This window comes from Hevea brasiliensis, chromosome 3, assembly GCF_030052815.1.
Source record: "Hevea brasiliensis isolate MT/VB/25A 57/8 chromosome 3, ASM3005281v1, whole genome shotgun sequence".
Lineage (NCBI taxonomy): Eukaryota > Viridiplantae > Streptophyta > Magnoliopsida > Malpighiales > Euphorbiaceae > Hevea > Hevea brasiliensis.
The window spans coordinates 511,043-530,302 of NC_079495.1; the positions used below are offsets into that span (position 1 = coordinate 511,043).

At 33.4% G+C, this 19,260-nt stretch overlaps 2 long non-coding RNA genes across 2 annotated transcripts; one reads left to right on the forward strand and one right to left on the reverse strand.

Annotated features, from left to right (window-relative positions):
* The first annotated feature begins 6,123 nt into the window (after positions 1-6,123).
* Positions 6,124-7,410, forward strand: LOC131178481 (uncharacterized). The gene is made up of 3 exons (XR_009147419.1): positions 6,124-6,210; positions 6,650-6,707; positions 7,269-7,410. It is a non-coding gene; the product is annotated as an uncharacterized LOC131178481 (long non-coding RNA).
* A 7,392-nt stretch (positions 7,411-14,802) lies between these two features.
* On the reverse strand, positions 14,803-19,093 carry LOC131178575 (uncharacterized). Its single transcript, XR_009147477.1, has 3 exons — positions 18,698-19,093; positions 15,094-17,104; positions 14,803-15,009 (listed from the first exon to the last, which is right to left on the reverse strand). It is a non-coding gene; the product is annotated as an uncharacterized LOC131178575 (long non-coding RNA).
* Positions 19,094-19,260: the final 167 nt, after the last annotated feature.

Genomic DNA, 19,260 nt, shown 5'->3' on the forward strand with positions numbered 1-19,260 from the left:
AAGTTTTTCCTAACAGGTAGAAAATTAATCTGTAAGTCTCATAAAGATTTTGTAATTCTAATTTTATTAGAATTTGAAATCTTAATTTTTTAAGAGATATATTAGATGATAAGAACTTGGTATTTGGTGATGGAGACCTCATATCTTGTTATCAAGAATCAAACTATAAATTATTTTCCTGTTTACTTGTAAATTTTAACTCTATAATATTAAACTTTATTAACATAATTGTAAGGTATTAATATGATTTGTTTGAGATGAAACTTATTGTAATTTAATTTAATATATATTTCACTTATTACTTTTTTTTTATTATACTTTTAATTTTATCAAGCAATAATTTAATGTAAATTTAAAATGATACTAATAACTAATTATATTTTCATTTGGAAATTTTTTTTCTTTTGTACAAAATATTCATATTAAAATACAAACTCGCAATTTGTCTCAAAAATTTATTTGAAAATTTTATCAAGCAATAATTTAATGTAAATTTAAAATGATACTAATAACTAATTATATTTTCATTTGGAAATTTTTTTTCTTTTGTACAAAATATTCATATTAAAATACAAACTCGCAATTTGTCTCAAAAATTTATTTGAGACACTGATGTAGTGACGTGTCATATGGCGTCGCTAATAATGTTTTGAGATTTTTTTTTACACATTTTATGAGGTTTTTATTATGTCACTAATGTTGATTTTTCTTGTAGCGATCAGGCCTTACATTTCTTGTTGAAAACATTCTCTAAACTGTCAAACAGAAACAAGGACAGGCAGAGAGGTGGAAACTGCATCACTAATTTACTAGTAATTAACAGCATAAACAACAATAATGTAAAAGGCAATTTTTGTAAGAGAGAGAGAGAGAGAGAGAGAATAAAAAAAAAAGAAGCCCACCAAGTTACTGTTATCCATTGACAGTGCATGGAAATGCAATAAACAAGATGAAACTAGAAAAGTTCTAATTAAATGTTAGAAAAATAGCAATGGGGTTCAGCTGAATTAGATTTCCAGGTGCATGGGGCCATTTGTTTGGTGAGGCTGATGCTTATCCTTTCGCTCCTTTCTAGCTAGTGCTCTTCCTACTTCTTGAGCTCCTGTGGCTATCATTTTGAACAAGTTAAAGATTATCTTCATTTTGATTTGGCCTCTCTTTGGATGAATCCTAACTCTCTTCTTCTTCTGCAGTTCAGTAATGGCCATGGAATTGGAGAGAGAAAGGAAGAATCAAAGAAAGAAAGAAAGAAAGCAGCCAATGAAAGAACTTGGGATTTGTCTATAAAAGAATAAAGATGAAGAAGGAAGATAAGTGTGAATGCAGAAGATTGGCTGATAGAGGCATATATATAGTATGCATGTGGTTGGGGGACCATTTCACAAAGGCTTGGGTGTGTTTCATGGGTCACAACCTTTGACATTTAGGTGAACAGAGAAGTGCACGAAAATTTCTTGAAATTATGGTTCTCATTCGTGGAACTTCCAACAATTTTGATATATGTTCAGGTCATGATTAGTGACGATGCTTGAACGTAATACTTAGAGAAGCCAAAGAAAATTATTATTTATTAATTGACACATAAATTGGGTACTGTTATTGAAAATATAGAAGCTTGAGTACTTTGAAAGCATCTACGATTACTTCTGAGTGCTTTTATGAGGAGCACTATTGCTTTTGTATATTGTAATTTGAGGTAAGATAAACTTCGACCACTTACGGGCATTAAACCTAACCAATTCTCTAACCGGTTAGTAAGAGTGGATAACCAAAGTGACATTTCACTTTGGTAGCCAGATGAGAGAAGGATAAGGGATAGAATAAAAAGTATATCAGTTGGTTATCTGGAATGTTTGGCACCTATTTATACAATAAGAGAGCTAAAAACAAATATACATGTGTAACACCCCTATGTTCATTAGGTCAGTACATTCCACTGTTCCGGTGATCAGTGTTTGCCAGGACAATTGGGATGTGTAAAATCATATTTAAATCACTTAGACACGCCATGAATAAAAATTAATAACAATTACATGAAGGTAAAGTAGAAATCAAGAAAACAAAGCATAATGGGTTAATGGGTGACCGAAATGGGAAGTGATTGCGAGGCAGTCGCTGCCCTAATTTCGAGTGGGACCTTATAATACCTCAGACCTAAGAATTATTGCAAAACTAATGGTAATGTGAAAACCTCAGAAAAGAATAAAAAACTAATTCGAAAAATTGAACCAGAGTTCCGAAAGTAATTAAATGTTACTGAAAAAATGGATCAGACCGATAAGGGGCAAAATGGTCAATTCACCATTAGAGGTAACTTTTGACCTAAATGTCCATTAAAATGTAGGAAACTAAAATTATTAAAAAAATAAATTAGAAATGAAGAGATATAGAGAAAGAAAAGGAAATTCTAAATCTTAATAGATTTATGACATCATGGTGAAGTAAGCATGATATAATTAAAAGTTAAAGTCTAATTATGCTTTTTATGGATAATTATAAGTATAAAAGAAGAGAAAAATTAATTAAAAAGAAGTGTAGAGAAAAAAATAAAAAAAATGAAAAATGAATTGATAAAAAAATTCCAAAATATAATTGAAATATGACCTCATGAATGACATAATTAAACTTTTAAATTTTAATTAACTATTTTATGAGATAATTACAAATTATAAAAGAAAAACTTTGGGTCTTCTTCAACCTTGTGTGCCGTCCACTCTCTCACCTCTCTCTCTCTTTCATTTTTTTCTCTTTCACCATGAAAGCTTATTTCAAGCTTTCACAACCCTAAAAATTTCCATCAATTTCACAACTTCCTTAAGAAAAACTTATTCTTGAGGCTTGATTGGAAGATTGAAAGTAAAAAAAACAAAAAAAAAAAAAGGAAACTTGAAGGAATTGAGGAGATAGAAAAGCTTCACCTAAGGTTAGTGAAAAATTCCTCTATTTCTTTCTTTAAATGTGTAAATGGACATTTAAATTGAGTAGAACTTGTGGAAAATAAAACAAAATGATAAGTTAGGGAACTCCATGAAATTTGGCAGCCATGGTGGTTGAGGGAATGATGTGTTTTGGTTTAATAAATCATGTACACAAGTTCAATTGACTGTGTAGATATGAATTGTGCACTTTGATTTCATGAATGGAAGCAAGTGGTGAATTAGGGTTCTTGACCCTTAGGGTTTTAGGGAAAAATTTGGGGAATTTGAGTAATTGATACCAATTGACCAAATTGATGTCAAAGTGGTCAATTGATGTGTTTGGGAGTGCATGTGAATGCATGGGATGGACTTAGGGTTGAATGTGATGCTGCCCCCAATCTGGACGGCCTGACCATGGTCCACTCAAATGGCCATAATTGCAATTCTATTACTCTAATTGGTGTGATGCCAATTGGAGATGAAAATTAAGATCCAAAGCAACAATTTTCATGTAGAAACCTATTCCTAAAACTGAATTTAAGTTGATGAAAAATTAGGTTGAATTCGGATTGGTACCCTGCCCCTGTATAGAATTGACCATATGAACAGTACTTGTTTAAATGGTCATAACTTGGTGTAAAAAGGTCCAAATGATCTGATTTTTATATCAATGAAAAGCTTAGACATAGAATAACAACTTTCATGAAAAAACTAAACTCAAATTTTGACCATAATCAAATCAAATTTCCAACCAAAATTGGGTCACCAAATCTACCAGAACCTAAAATTTGCCCAGAAATATGGACTTTAGTCAATCCGGCCAGTTATGATTAGATGGCCATAACTTGAGTTACAAAACTCCAAATGGAGTGATTCAAAAAGAGAATTGAAGCTAAGACTGTGACACCTCTCACCCGTCTACAGTATAGCCGAGTAAGGTATGTCACACTCAGTGCCGGAGCACCCTAACTTATCTTACTTTATTTCTTTAAAAATTTTGAACTCATTATATTTTAAAATAATTCATATTCTATGGAGAAACTAACGGAGTTTTCCCTATTTTATTATAATTTGACGTGATTTACTATTCACGTGCTTGAAAATTTTTAATAATGTTTTAAGCAAATTAATACAAAATCTCATCATCATTATCACACATTCAATTCTTGCAATTTATTTGCATACATATCCATTCATACTCAAAATATGCATCAAAATTCTCAAATTTCATAGTTTACATGATTTACAAACTAATTGCATAAATTTACAATTTACATAACATACAAATTAATTACAATCCCATAATTTACATTTCAACATAATAACTAATTATAAATACATAAAATAACTTTTGTAAGCCCTATTTACATGCATTGCTGAGGAGGTGACAACTTAAACACTTCTGACACTTCTGCAGATCCAGACTCCAAAAATCTCAGTCTAATGTCTACTGGATTTTAACTTCAGTACCTGCGCAACGAAACAAATCCATCGCGCTAAGCATTGCTGCTTAATGGTGCGATAATATAACAAAGAAAATAATATATAAAATACATATGGAAATAAAACATAGTTCATTGTAATATTTATTTAAATTATAATTCTATTACTAATCCTTTGTATCATTTAATTCAACACTTTTTAGGTTATCTTTGATTATTTCATAATAACTAAGGCTCTCAGAGTCATTTCATAGTAGATAAATTTTTAACATCAGTCCATTTAATTTCAATTCTTTCTGCTAAATAACTAATCTAATTTGTTTTAGGTCTTCTTATTCATTTATTTAATTTTTAATATTTTTAACTTATTTCAATAAATTTCACTGCCCAAGTAACCTATGACAGGCTGACTAAACTGGATAACGGGTCGTTGGCATTGGATACCGCAGTGCCTTGGGCCGTCATACCATGTAACGCAAAATGTTAACCACGTATGCAATCAGTATGGCTAAAAAGCCATGATAACATATCAATATGGCTAAAAGCCATGATAATAAATAATCGGGCATAAAGCCATGAGTGTGGGCATAAAGCCTTACGCAGTACTGCTAAAATAATACCTTATTGGCATGCCAATCTATCCAATCTGATACACGTATCTAGGCAATATATGGGCACATAGTACCATTAAATGTTAATATATTGTATTTTATGACTTCATTATTTCATGACAAATTCCAATTATAATTTATAACATTTCAATTCTATTCCTAACAGAAGTATAAATTTTTAAAGTACATTTCTACATAAATGTAACACCCCAAAATTTTAAATTTTATGAGCATTTTTGGTATTTTAATTTTATTTAAATTTTAGGAATTTTTTTAGATTTTTCGGATTTTAAAAATCGGGTTCGATTTTCCGAAAATATAAACTTTGATGATTTTTAAAAATTAATTTAAAGACCACGTGGCAAAACTAAAAATATATTTGGAGTCTACGTATTTTTGAGTTTTAAAATTTTTGAATTTTGGACCTCGTTTTGGTCAGCGAGTAAAAATTTAGAATTTTGTATTTCGAATCGAACCGGTCGAATCGAACCGGACCGGATCGGATCGGTCGAATCGGACCGGTCTTCTTCTCTTTTTCTCCTCCCTCCCGCGCGACGACCCTCTCCCCTTCTCTCTCTCTTTTCTCTCTCCTCCCTCCTCCCCTGCGTCCCCACCTCGCCGGCGCCCCACCTCGGCCCTTCCCCACGGTCGGGCCTTGCTGGAGCCGAGCGGCCTTGGAAGGGCCAGCGCGCGATGCGCGTCGCGCCGTTCGGCTTCTCCGGCCAAATCCGGCCGATCCGGCCACCAATTGGACCGGGTCTTATTTCTAAAATCATCTACTCGGCGAGAGCTTTCCATAGACACCAAGAACGCCGAAATCCATCGAGCAGTTTGTCCGATTTTTGCTCGGGAAGATTTTAGCCCATTTCGATTTTTGGGCTAGATTTCTCGGCCGTGAATCCCACGAAAACCGAGGCTACCAGACGCTCCACTCGTCGAGAGCTTATAGCGACATAAATTTGAATTTTTCCGACAGTTTTTGGTGGGTCCCACGGAACTTCGCAGTGTTTTTCCGAACATTTAATGAGCTTAGAAAATTCTGAAAAATTTATGTACTAACTCCCGTGTTATGGGCTTCGTGTAGGTATCCTCGATTCACGGAAATTCGACGATTGGCCAAGAGTGCGCAAATTTGGGCGAACGGACTGTTCTGGAAAAGTCTCCGAATTGGGCCGAGGTTTTGGCTAGCCCCCATTGTCAGACGCTTCGAGCGCGTTCCCGAAGTCGGAATCGGCAAAGGTAAACCCGAACCTTGTTTTTACGTAATTTTCTAGTGCTTAAATAGGATTAAAAATTCCGTAAGATATTCGTGGTAGCTTGGAAAATTACGATTCTTTTTGCAATAGCTTAGTAATATTGCTAAGGACCATGAGGCAAAATTTTAGAATTTTAGAGTGATTTGGGCGATTTTGCAAAAATGGTCAATTATAGGGACTAAATTAAAATTTTACATATTGTGATGGATGATTGATTTGATGGGCGGGAGGGGCTGTGTGATGTGATTGAGTTGTGGATATATGGATTGTGAGTATAGAAGTGTGTTTTGAACCCTTTTGCGAGTTGGGTAGGTCCTAGGTATAGGGAGACTGCGGATTTTGTACGACTTAGGACGTAATTGGTCTTTTTCTTTGTTTGTATTGAGTCAGATTGTATTAAATAATTGTAATATAATTGTCAGGTGAGCCGGGACAGCCTTCTTCCTCCGCCCAGCCGCCACAGTGATTGTCGTCAAGTCTGTGAGTAAAATATTAATTTTAATTGTAATTTCGATATTATTATATGTTCAACATGCCCATGCATCACTTATATGCATATATTTATGTAGTTAAACTCTAGGCACGATTTATGATGCATTGATAAATGTTAAAGTGCCATGATGTTGTTGTGGTAATTTGGAGCAGTGTGCGTGCGTTGGCGTGCGTGTGATGTGGTGTGGACTATGGATGGGACGGGTAGTCACGGCTTGAGTTCTTGGGACTCGATCCTTCGAGGGGTAGTCACGGCTTGAGTTCTTCTGGGACCCTCGATTTGGCTTATTAGCGAAAGTCGAAGCAGTTCTTCACGCACCGAGTTGGATTTAAGAGAGTGTATAGGATCGGCTCACATGTTATGATTGATGCTACAAGGTGCGTGAGTGCTCCAAATTACCTTTTTGATGTTATGATGTGAAAATGATGTGGATGTTGCATTTCACTCTACAGGGTGCATTAGTTTTAGATAATTATAGAGATTATGGTTAAAATTGATATTTTACTCTCTGAGTCGAACGCTCACTCTTGTTCAATATTTTTTTTCAGGCTACAGGAGGATTTTATTTTGGTTAACCTGCTTTTCTCCTTCGCAGGTTGTTTATCAATATTTGTGTAATTTTATTTACTCCTAGAATTTCCGCATGTGTTAGAAGTATTTATTTGATTATGGTCTGTAATATTATTATCATGTTGGACCTGTAAACGTATAATGATATGCATGTTTGATGGATTGGATGAGGGAGCTGAGCTCCCATTTATTATTATATTGATGAGTATGTGGAGGGTGAGCTGAGCTCCCCAATTGACTATATATTGTGTTTACAGGTCGGGTGATTCGAAAACTCCCCGTTGGTAAGTCCATTTTATGGCCGGACTCTGTCCGTTTGTTTTCTTGAAATTGGGCCCAAATGGGCCTTAGAGTTGGGTAAATGAATAGTTAAGGCTTACTACGGGCCTCGGGGGCTTTAGGCTGGCCCAGGTCCTAGTGCCGGTCCGGCCCATAGGTTGGGTCGTGACAATAAATTTTGCCTTCATTATAATTCATATATTTATTCATTATATCATTTGTGTTTATCACAATTCACAACAATGGTTCTCATATACCATTGTACTCAAAGTACTTTTTCTTTCTACAATAATGAGAACTAATGTCTCATTCATACATTAATATGATCCATTTATTCATTACACTATTTATATAAATTATCATTCATATTTCAAGTAATCCATGAACATTTCATGAATTTCAAATTTAACTAAATTTTCCTTAAATCCTATAGTCACTCAACTTCAAGAATTTAAATTCATTAATCACGTTAGTACCATTAAAGGTTCATAAGTATCATTGAGTGTTATTAGGTTTTATTATTTCATTATAATTTATACATTCATTTGATCATTCATATAATCGCAATTCATATCGATCAAGTTTCATGTACTATTTGTACATCGAAATATTTTTCTCTCTCATAATAAGGACTAATGCCCCCTTCATACATCCATATGATTTTCTTATTCATTACAATAGTTATATTATTATTTCTTATATCTTTGGAATTACTATTCACACATTACTATTCACTTAAATTCTTAACTTTTTCATACATAATATGTACACAAATATTTGATACATATTTATACCACATTTTGGGTTCTAAGTTTGTTGGTATTGATTGCCAATTGCAATTTTAAGCTTCCTAAAAGTATTTTCAAAAATTCAGTTTTTGTGTCTTATGTTTACTATTCCATTGGTCTAAGGTAGTGTGAGAATTTGACAAACTTTTCTTCATCAAAGTTGTCCCTTTATGTGTCTTCTTTAATTTTCTTTTTGAATCACTCAATTTGGAGTTTTGTAGCTCAAGTTATAGCCATTTTATCATAACTGGCCGGATTGACCTATACCCAGAATTCTAGGCAGAATTGTTTCTGTTAGATTTGGTATCCTTATTTTGGTAGTCAATTCCATTAGGTTAAATCCAAAATTTGAGTTTGTATTCTACATGAAGGTTGTTCTAAATTGTCTAAACTTTCCATTGATATAAAATTCAAGTCAATTAGATATTTCTACACTGAGTTATGGCCAAATGAACAAACATTTTTCATTTGGTCAAATTTCTAGGGCAGTATGTGTGTTACCCGAATTAGCTCAATTTTTAAAGCAACTTAGGTTGGTTTTCTGGGCATGGTTTCTTCATAGAAAATGTGACTTAAGGTCTTAAATTTCATCTCCAATTGGCCTCACAACAATTGGAGCTGTCTAGCTCTACTTATGTTCATTTAAACACACTGGACTCATAGGTCCAGAATTCCCTACACAAAAACAACATTCCCAATACCACCTTCCCACACTACTATTATCCACAATTCACATTCCATGCACTGCAATTAGTCCATACTTGATCTCAACATCAACAATTTATCAACATATCATTAAATTCCTAATTTTTATATCAAACCCTAGCTCCAATTCAAGATTTACACAACATATATCACATTAGGCATACTAATCAATTTCTAATTGATGTCAGCACATCAAACACCATTTCTAAGCTATTCAAATCCATCAAAACCATCAAACCCTACATCCTATCATGGCTACCAAAATCTAGGTCTTTCTTTTCATGCGTAGATTTTAATTTTTCCCATGTAGTTTACTAATACTTAACCTTGATTTAAACATTAGAAAGGAAAAGTAGAGAGAAGCTAGCACTAACCTCTTTGGTGATTTTCTAAGCTTATTCACACCTCACTTTCTCTTCTTCTAATTGCTGCCCAAGTCTTGCTCTAGTGGTAAGGATTAATTTTAGTGAAGCTAGAAAGGGGTTTTATGGTGTGTGAGCAAGAAGAATCTAGTGAGAAGGAAGAGCACAAATGAAGGTGGTAGAGAGAGAGGTGAGATTCGGCTGAATGAAGAAGAAAATGGGCAGAATGTATTTTAATTTTCTCACAATTAATTGATATCTATCCCCTTTTTACTTCCTTGGCAATTTCCCATTGGTTAGAAATTTTAGTTTATTCATTTATGACCTCACACTTATGTCATAAATCTAATTTAATTTTTATTTCTTTTCTCATTTCTTTCCTACTCATTTTTAATTTAATTTTTATCAATATTTATTCATATTTTATGTTATATAATTTATTTACTTAATTGCACAAGTTGATCAAAAATCGTCTCTGAATGTGAAATGACTAAAATGCCCTTCATTTAGCTTAATGAGCTAAAATTGTTTGTACCGATTGATTTAATTCTTCTTGTGTTTTCTTAGCAATCTATTGTCATCGAAACCTCAACAATCCTTCCATGGAGTCCAAAAAATTATTTCACAAGGTTTCCCCACAGTTATAGGATTGACAACTGCCTTTACAGTCGCTTCCCGTTAGGTCACCCATCGCCGGGTCACTGGCTCATTTAACTTTGTTGTATTTCATTTCTAAAATTTTTCTTTAATTTTTCTCACGCTTATTTGAATTATTTATGACCCCTCACTCTAGTCTAAATATAATTTCGGACATTCTAGCTGTCCAGACAGATATTGGTCACCGAAACAATCGAATGCACGGACTAGCTAAAGTGAGGGTGTTACAAAGACAATAAGAAACAACTTTAATGAAGGAAAGTTGGCCAAATTTCCACAGTAGAAGGTTCAATGGAACAGTAGAAATAAGAGATCAAAAACTATAATTTTAGAATTTCACTTAGGAAGTTTAGAAATTTAATTGGCAATCAATGCCAATACAATTATAACGCAAAATATGATATGTGAGTGTAATTAGAATTAACATACCTATTAAGTATGAAAAAGTCAATATTTTGACATAAATAGTGAAATGAATAGTACCCTCAATATGCAAAATACAAAGAACTCTATTTTAAGAGAATTTAAAAAGTATAATCAAGTATGCATGAATTTACTTGTTGGATTAATTAGGGGACATGGTATTGAAATACTATAAATTATGTGTTTCAGTAGAAAAGAGACAGGAAATGAGGGAAAGAAAAACGTGAGTCAAAGCGAAGAGGGGACTCACTAGAGGTTTGTACACAACTAAATTGATTTAATTTTTTTTAATTTTGTAAATTGTTTTGAATAAATGGTAATAGTTTGTAATTATGATTTCCCCATTACAATTATGAATTGTGTGTTGCCAATATCTTATGGATTTGAAAATGAATCGAATGTGATTATTGAATTTGAAATGTAATTATGTGATTAGAAAATCTTGTAAATTATTTTTAAACCACAGTTAGCATGACAGTCCCGTTCGGAACTCCCCAATAGTAACGGCTATTCGGGGTTGGATAATTGACATTAATTATGTCTCCTATTAATAACGGTTAGTAGGATGACAATGTATGAGTACTCATTAGCTAGCTAGCCCTTCCCTCATTAATAACGGTTAGTGAGGTGATTTGCTTTGTCGTGGTGTACAACACGGCATTGATCGTGAAATTTTGTGTCATGGTCTAGACTGTGTGTTCTTGGCAACACTTTTATTTTATGAATTGTGAATCTTAAATGAAATGTGAATTTACATAAATGATTATTATTAATTTGAACTAAACGATTCTTGGTGATTCTGGAAATCTGAATCTACTTCATAAATTATAAAATTTTTGTTTGTTGTGAATTGTTGATTTATATTATAATTGATTTAAATTTAAAGTTAGTTGTATACCACTGAGTATTATTACTCAGCGATAGCATGTTTTGCTATCGCAGATAAGAAAAATGACAAGGCAGCAGAGTAAGCTGCTTGAAGTTAAAACTGAAGTATTAGTTGGACTTTTTTCCGAGTATATTAATTATACCCTATGTAAACTTTTCCTTTTGATGTAAATTAATTTTATGTATCCATATGTACACAATGAGCAGTTGTCTGAAAGTTGTACTGTCATTTTAATTAATGTAAACTTTTGAAATACAAACTTGTTTATTCTATATATGTAAATGCAATATTTAAAGTTCTTTTAGAATTCTATAAACTTGTGAGTTACTTGAACTTGTGAAATTATGGTGATTTGAGATTGAATTGGATTGTGAATATGGAGTTTGGGATTTAAATATATATTGGAAGTGTTTTTTACAGGTTTTTGAAAAACTATTTTCTCAAATTATAGCAGGCCCTCTATCGAATTTTCTGTAAAATTTGTGAAAAAACCCAAATTAAGTAATATTTACGTTAGAGCCTAAATTTCAATTAAAGGTTTTTTATAATACTTCAGCATTACCCACCATCCTAAAATAAATAAAAATTATTTTAAAATCTCTTATAGTATATTTAATGGGTTATCAATAGGTGAAGTTCGGTAATTCATTAAGTATACTACGGGATCATATTATGCCTTATGGAGGGGTAAAGTGTGATAACACATGTAAAAATACAATAGGTAGACTATCCTAATTGTAGAAATCTGCACGTGAGATCTAATCATATTATTTTAAGGCAATAATGACTTTGGCATTTCTAAATGAGAGAGACAAGTGGTGTCAAGGTGGATTTATAGAATGATTAATCTACTCGACCTATTTATCAGGGGGTAACAGACGAACCAGCCTTTTCATCCAGAATAACCATTAAAAAATAAATCGAAAAAGAGTATAAACTACTTCAAAAAGAGATAATATCTGTTAATTATATTCTATTAGGTCATACAACTGAAAATAATGAAATACAATCATCTTAATAAAGGAAATTTGGCATCAAATTAATTAATGTAATTAACTATAATTAATACAAAGTATCTCGTATTGAACGCATTTACATGATAAGGGTACGCATACAAACTAAATGAGATTAGTACTTAAGTCTTAATAAGGGTACTTAAATGGTAGTCAATAAAGTCATAATGGAGTAAAATTGTTATTCTTTATTAGAGGTCAAAATCGGGTATACAACTTCTCTTTCCTTTAGTAAACTCCTTTCATATAAGGACACGTGTTACTTATCTAAGAAATCGACTAAATTATATTGTGTCAATGAATCAAAATATTTATTAAATAAATTAATATGATATAATAAATAATATTTAATTATGATTTATATTTATTAATTAGATTTATAATTATTAATAAATATTTATTTTTAAATATAATTTAAATAACTTTTAATTAAAATATTTAAGTTGGGGATTGGGGGACAATGGCCCTCTAGTCCCCATACATAGCTCTGCCCTGACCACACGCTGGACTAACACTTGTGTGTTGCTGTTGGTGGTTTCTTATTTTTATTCTTTTAGAAGAAAAACAAAAGGATTAATCTGCAATAAATGAAATTACTTATCTTTGATTTAACTAGTGAAAGATACAAAATTGACAGTTTGTTGTAGGCTTTGACGGTAATGACTTTTCACATCCATTCACACCTCTTCAAATTTGATTATATTCTAATTCATTTGATTAAATTGGGATTACGAAGACAAATGATTATTCATATCTTACAGTTTAAACAGAGCTGCTTTTGTCTGATAGCTTCTGGAAATAGGTGTTCAATGAGGATGAAAGTATTCTGATGGCTTTCTGAGCAAAAATCAAAGCTTAGGTCTATAGACCCATACGAGCCAACAAGCTTACCACGCCAACCAAGGTTAAAGACTCAAATTTCTGTTTTCATTGGCATTTCAAATTTAATTGTCCCCCACGAAAATGACTGCCCAAACAAGAGCCGACAAGCTTTAACAGGTGTCATCTGGCAGTGAAGGGAACACCAAAGGTGGATGTAGAGTAGGACTAAACCAAACTTTGAGGAACATAATAATACATTTGAGGAACAAGTTTTTGCTGGGTTTCTATTGACTACAATATGAACGTTGATTTTGCACTCCCACCAACAAAAAGTCCTCAGACAAGAACATTGGCAAACAAGGTTTTTCATGCCAACCATCTGGTTAACATACAAAGAAATATGGAATAAGGCTAATTCTCACCACATCATGCCGCAATCTCCAGCTTCCAGCAGCATTTGCTTGTCAACTTCAGTGCTGTGGCTGCTCGCCGCTGTAGCTGCACCTGAAATGAGCTCAGTACATGTTGAACTCTCAAGAAAATGAAGTAAAATATAATGATTATGGATATAGGATCATGTGAAGGAGGAATGTCATGTGATAAAACAGTCAAGAGTAGAGGATTCTCATTCAGAAGGTCGGGCCTAATTTGCCAAAAATGTCCAACTTGTTCTCTTCGAAAGAAATCTTTCAGCAATAATGGCTTAGTTGAGAAAATCTCCCACGTAATATAAACATACAAATTTTGAAGGAACTGTGTTAGTTGAGTTGAGAGTGAGTGGTTAGTAGTTAGCTGAGCTGGGTATTGTAACCAATTATAGAGAATAGGGAGTGATTGTATAAAGCCTTTGCATTGTAATCGAAACATTTCATACATTTCATTTAATGATACAGAAATATCTTTCTTTTCTCTCGCTCTCTCTTTTCCTCTTTCCTTCTCTTCTTGAATCTCCTTCTTCTCTGCCTCTGTTCCTTCCTTCTGTCCCTCTTCGTTTCCTTTCTTCTTCAATTCTGGTGCGCTGGAACAATTCAGACTCTTGGCCTTCATAACACAATCATTCCATATACCTCAGAGCTCAGAACGAGGCACATTTATAGTATTCTGAAATATTTGATACTAGGAATAAATATAAACATCCAAAATAGCTACAAGAGAAGAAAAATACAGGAACCTTTCAGGGGTCACACTTTCGAACAAAAATTCTCTTTTCCACATCAACTGCTTTAACAACCCAACCCCCCAACCCTCTGTTTTCTACTACCACAGTCACTCTTCTCTGCAATGTAATTTGGTGGCCGTTTATCATTTCCCTCTTTCCATTAATAATTGGAAATAACATCGAGCCACAAATGAAAGTTTTACACCTCAATGAAGAACAAGAATATTTGGAACAGACAGGGAAAAGTCTTAAGGAAAAACTACAGTTAGTAGTTGCATTTACTTATAACTCACCTCCTATGCCCATTCCCTTATATACTTCATCATACTTTTACAGCCTTGGGTCTGCATTCTTGGATGGTAACAGAAATTAGTTGAACCAAAAGAAATGTGACTATTACAATGGCAACTACTAGAATAAACCTTGGACTGTTCCATAACATGGGTTTGACATCTCTCTCCTCTTGATGGGAGCAACCTCTTCAGATGGTGGGTAGTTCAAGCACCAAGGATTCCAACTCACATACTTGTTTGGAGAGAACTGAGACAAGAGGGTTTTCTTCCCCTGTTTCCTGAAGTTAGACCAGGCTCTATCCCAGTCTGTTTGAGGAAGATTTTCTTGACTGCTCCAATTTGCTTTCAAATTAGCAATAATACACTGCTGTAAATTACGAGAGAAAAAACAATAATGTTTACCTTAAACTTACCTTGATTAGAATCAATTTGAACAAATCTACAACCCCTTCTTCTTGGTTAGGGATTAAAAGCAGGCATCCAGCTTTCTATTAGGTCTCCCTAAACTACCTTGCTTAAAGTCTGACAAAGATAAAGTCCTCTCTTTATATGGGGTAGTTATGAAACCACCAACTCTTAAACTACCCCAATTAAAATCTATTCCAACATATATATATAACTTACTGTAATTTAAGTTTCGTAGCAATGAAACTGGCACCTAGCCTTGTAATTTTCTTTTTGGGGTTGGTTTATTGATGAGTTGGAAATGATGTGATCAGTTTGTCTTCAAACACAAGTGACAAGGTGCTAATTCTACGATTCATCATATAGTAGCAACCTTCACAAGGTCCAATTTTAAGGCTTTTGAAGTCGAGGGATCTTCCACTGGTCCGCATTATAGTAAACAACAAAAGCTCAAAGGATGGGATCCTCCCCTTACGGTGCTTCGAAAAGACCATCTAAGAGAGCAGCTTCTGGAGAGATTTTGCATGATCACCATGCGGATTGGTGGATGGATTTATTCGCCATATTGGAATAGCTACTTTATGAGGACTGAACTAAATATTGGGCATTTACCGGGTTCTCAATATGATGTAGAGAAGAATAAGGAAGCTTCAAGGAGGAATAAGCAAGAAGAAATTATGGCAGGAACAGCTGTAGAAGGTTAAAAGGGGCTGTTAGTCTATTAATTAGTTAAAGCTCAGCTAGAGTTAGTTCACTTTAAGATATAGTGATGTGATTCAGGATGTTAATCAGTTGTGAATATGATGAGACTCGCTCTCTTGTCTTTTCCAGATACTTCTCTCTCTGAATTCTCCTTCTTTTCTCATTATCCTTTATTTTCTCAAGAAACCAAAACTAGTTGCAGAATTTCATTGCAACACAATACTAAGAAGAAATCAGTCTTGGAAGTTTCTCTTACTGCTGCTCTACTGATAACTCAGAATAATTCAATACAAACCCACTTAATCTAAAACTTGAACCTTGTACATTACTTGCAATTGGATGTTAATCAATACAGAAATTTGATGAAACTCACCCTCTTATCTTCCCTTCTCTAGATACTTCTTCTCTCTCTGAATTATCCTTCGTTTCTCATTTTCCTTTATTTTTCTCAAGAAACAAACACTAGTTGCAGAATTTCACAGCAACAAAATACTAAGAAGTCAGTCTTGGAAATTGATTAATTCTCTTAATGCTGCTCAATTGATAATTGAGATAAATTCATTGCAAACCCACTTAATCTAAAAATTCAAAATTGTAAGGACCACATAGTTAAAAGTATTCAACTCCATGGACAAGGCTTCGACTTCTAGCTACCATTCTCCCATCACAGAATCACAAAATAGAAAAAAAAAGGAACCCCGCAAATTCTAAATAGCTGATGAAGTTGTGAAGAGGGTTAGTAATTGAAGGCCTAAAAATGACGTCGCCGTCTTGGTTGGGGTTCTGAGAATTCCCTCGGGAGCAGAAAGGTCTAAGAAGATAGTATTTATTAAAGGAAGAAATGAAAAATTGGTTAATCTTGACGTCTAGAGGGTATAAGCGAAGGGAGACGAGCTTGAAGATCCATTTGCATCCAAAGAAAGATTCCAGCGCAGAAAGGCCCACTTGTTTTGATCTCTCGCAGGAATACTCAGGGCTCCACAGCCAATGGATATCGGCAACTCTCTTTTCACAATTTTAGGCAGAGATGCATTAAAAGCCTTTAACAGGCCAAGATTACAACCTAGCAAACGGCCGAGGGCCCAAAAATTGAACACTAGCTACAAGTCCAACCCAGCTTACTCAATATCAGCCCATTACATAGACCCAAACCCATATTTTTTCTTAAAACTCTAACCCAACCTGATAGAGAACTCGAAATGTAGGACCCGTCTTCTTCAAGTACCAGCACTGCTGCCTTGAAATTGTCCTCACCAGGGCATGGAGCCTTTCTCCTTCCGGTGGCAACACAAACCACTTTAAGGTCAAAGGAACCACCTGCAACAAAAGCACACCAAGAACAACAAGGTAGCAAAGAGTTTAAGCGAAAACCAGAAGAGAACAAGCCACGGAGGTGAAGAACCATCCAGACTCGGATCAACACCCACAAATGGAAAAAGAATCAGAGACTTAGGAGAAGGGAGAGCCCAGAAACGGCCTCTCATTCTCTTACAGCCAAAGGGCGGCCGACTCATTCAGCCAGCACTTTCAAACAAGTAAACTAAACGACTGTTTGGCATTGCTGTTGCATTTGATGGTTGCTGTTTTAAAATTGCTGTTTATAAAATTACTATTTTTAAAAAAAAGTAATTTGCCTGTTTAATAATATAATAAAAAATTACTGTTAAACAAATAAGCTGTTTGATATGCGTATGGCTAAAATTACTTTTTAAAATGCTGGTACATGCAAAATGACCAAAATGGATAATAACTATAAGTATACTTTTTCAATTTTATTAACAATCAACCATTTATTTATTCCTATTATTTTTTATAATAATATTTAATTTATATAATAAAATGTATTTAATTTAATTTTTTTGGTAAAATATTAACAAACATCAATAAAATCATTCACTAATATTTACAAAATAATTATAAACTAATACTTTATATATTTGATTGTAATACAATTATTTTCTACATGAATATTTTTTTTAAAGATTCTACATGAATATTTTTAATAACTAAATAATTTTAAATTGATGAAGTATTAATAAACATCTATAACAATTATCAAATATATTTACAAGTTATAATAATTGGCGATTAACAAAATATTTCTCCATCAAGGGTTTTTTTTTTAACAACTGGCTTTTTTTTTTTTTTACAAGATCTACATATAATTAAATTGATCCAATAAAACAGCACAGAAATTATGCTTTTCACAAGTTACCCACAAGATGCATCATTTTTATTCATTCAAAAATTTGATATACTACTACAACAAAAGTTGTTAAATCTGAAAAGATAGATAATGGTGCTAATTAGAACAGCTAATAACCAGATTAATGATGCTATAAATGCAAAGACTTGCTAGAACTTCATTTCAACACAAATTCTCTTTGATGAAACAACTAATACATGGTTATAGTGGTTAAAACCTCTAGAACTTTGTGCATTCATCAATTTACAGTGGACAACAGCAATTTAGGGAAGGAGTAGTTTAGAATTATACTCCATAATGATTATTAAAAAACCACTCATGTTTCACTTTCTCCATCAGACTCTAGAAAGAATGAGACTCAAATCTTCAATAGTTACCACATTTCTCATAATGCAAGATGCCATAAGTTTAAAAAATTCATTCTAAAAAAGCCTAATAGAATCTAAATAATGAAAAGCATAACAATCACAAGAGAAACCATCTTGATGTCAAAAACAGAGCAAACCAAACTATTTAGGAGTCATTTTCAGTTGATTTGAACTAGGGCAAGTAGGAATTTATAAGGACAACTACAGTTTGTGAACAAGAAACAATAGAAAAACAATAGTAACTTAGTACTTGCGATTGCTACTAAAATTAGGAACTAAACATTAAAACATATTCTGCAGATCCTACTAAAAAGTATTATACCGTAAGAGACTCACCTGAGATGGAAGACTTGTAGTTATCGATTAGGTTTCTGCAAGAGAAGGAAAGATTAAAGCCTAGAGAATGAAGTTGCAAATAAAACCTCCCAAAATTTCAATTCTCAAAAACCCTAGAGCTTCTAAACGATTCAGTGTAGAAGAGAAATGGAAGCGATTAAAATGAACGGTGAAGACATGGTTTGCAGAAGAAGCAAAGTAAATCTGGATTCAATTCGGTTTAGGGTTAGTAAATGTGAGTAAATATAGAAACATCTAAACTGAAAATGGTTTTAAATTTCCAGTGTAGAAGAAGAAAATTTAATGTTAGATTCAATTCAGTTTATGAATTGAGAGAGTGGATGTGAGAGAGACGACGGAGAGGAGAAAGCGAAAGGGCATGTTCAGAAAAATGGAATGCTTTTATACGGGCATGATGGTAAATATAATAACATCTAAGGGTTATTTTTGTCTATAAAAAAATTAAAATCTGCTGCCCGCTTTTTTTCATACCTGCTTTTCTAGAAAAGCACCATATTTGCTGCTTTTCCAAAACCAGAGTTTAAAATGATTCCTATTATTTC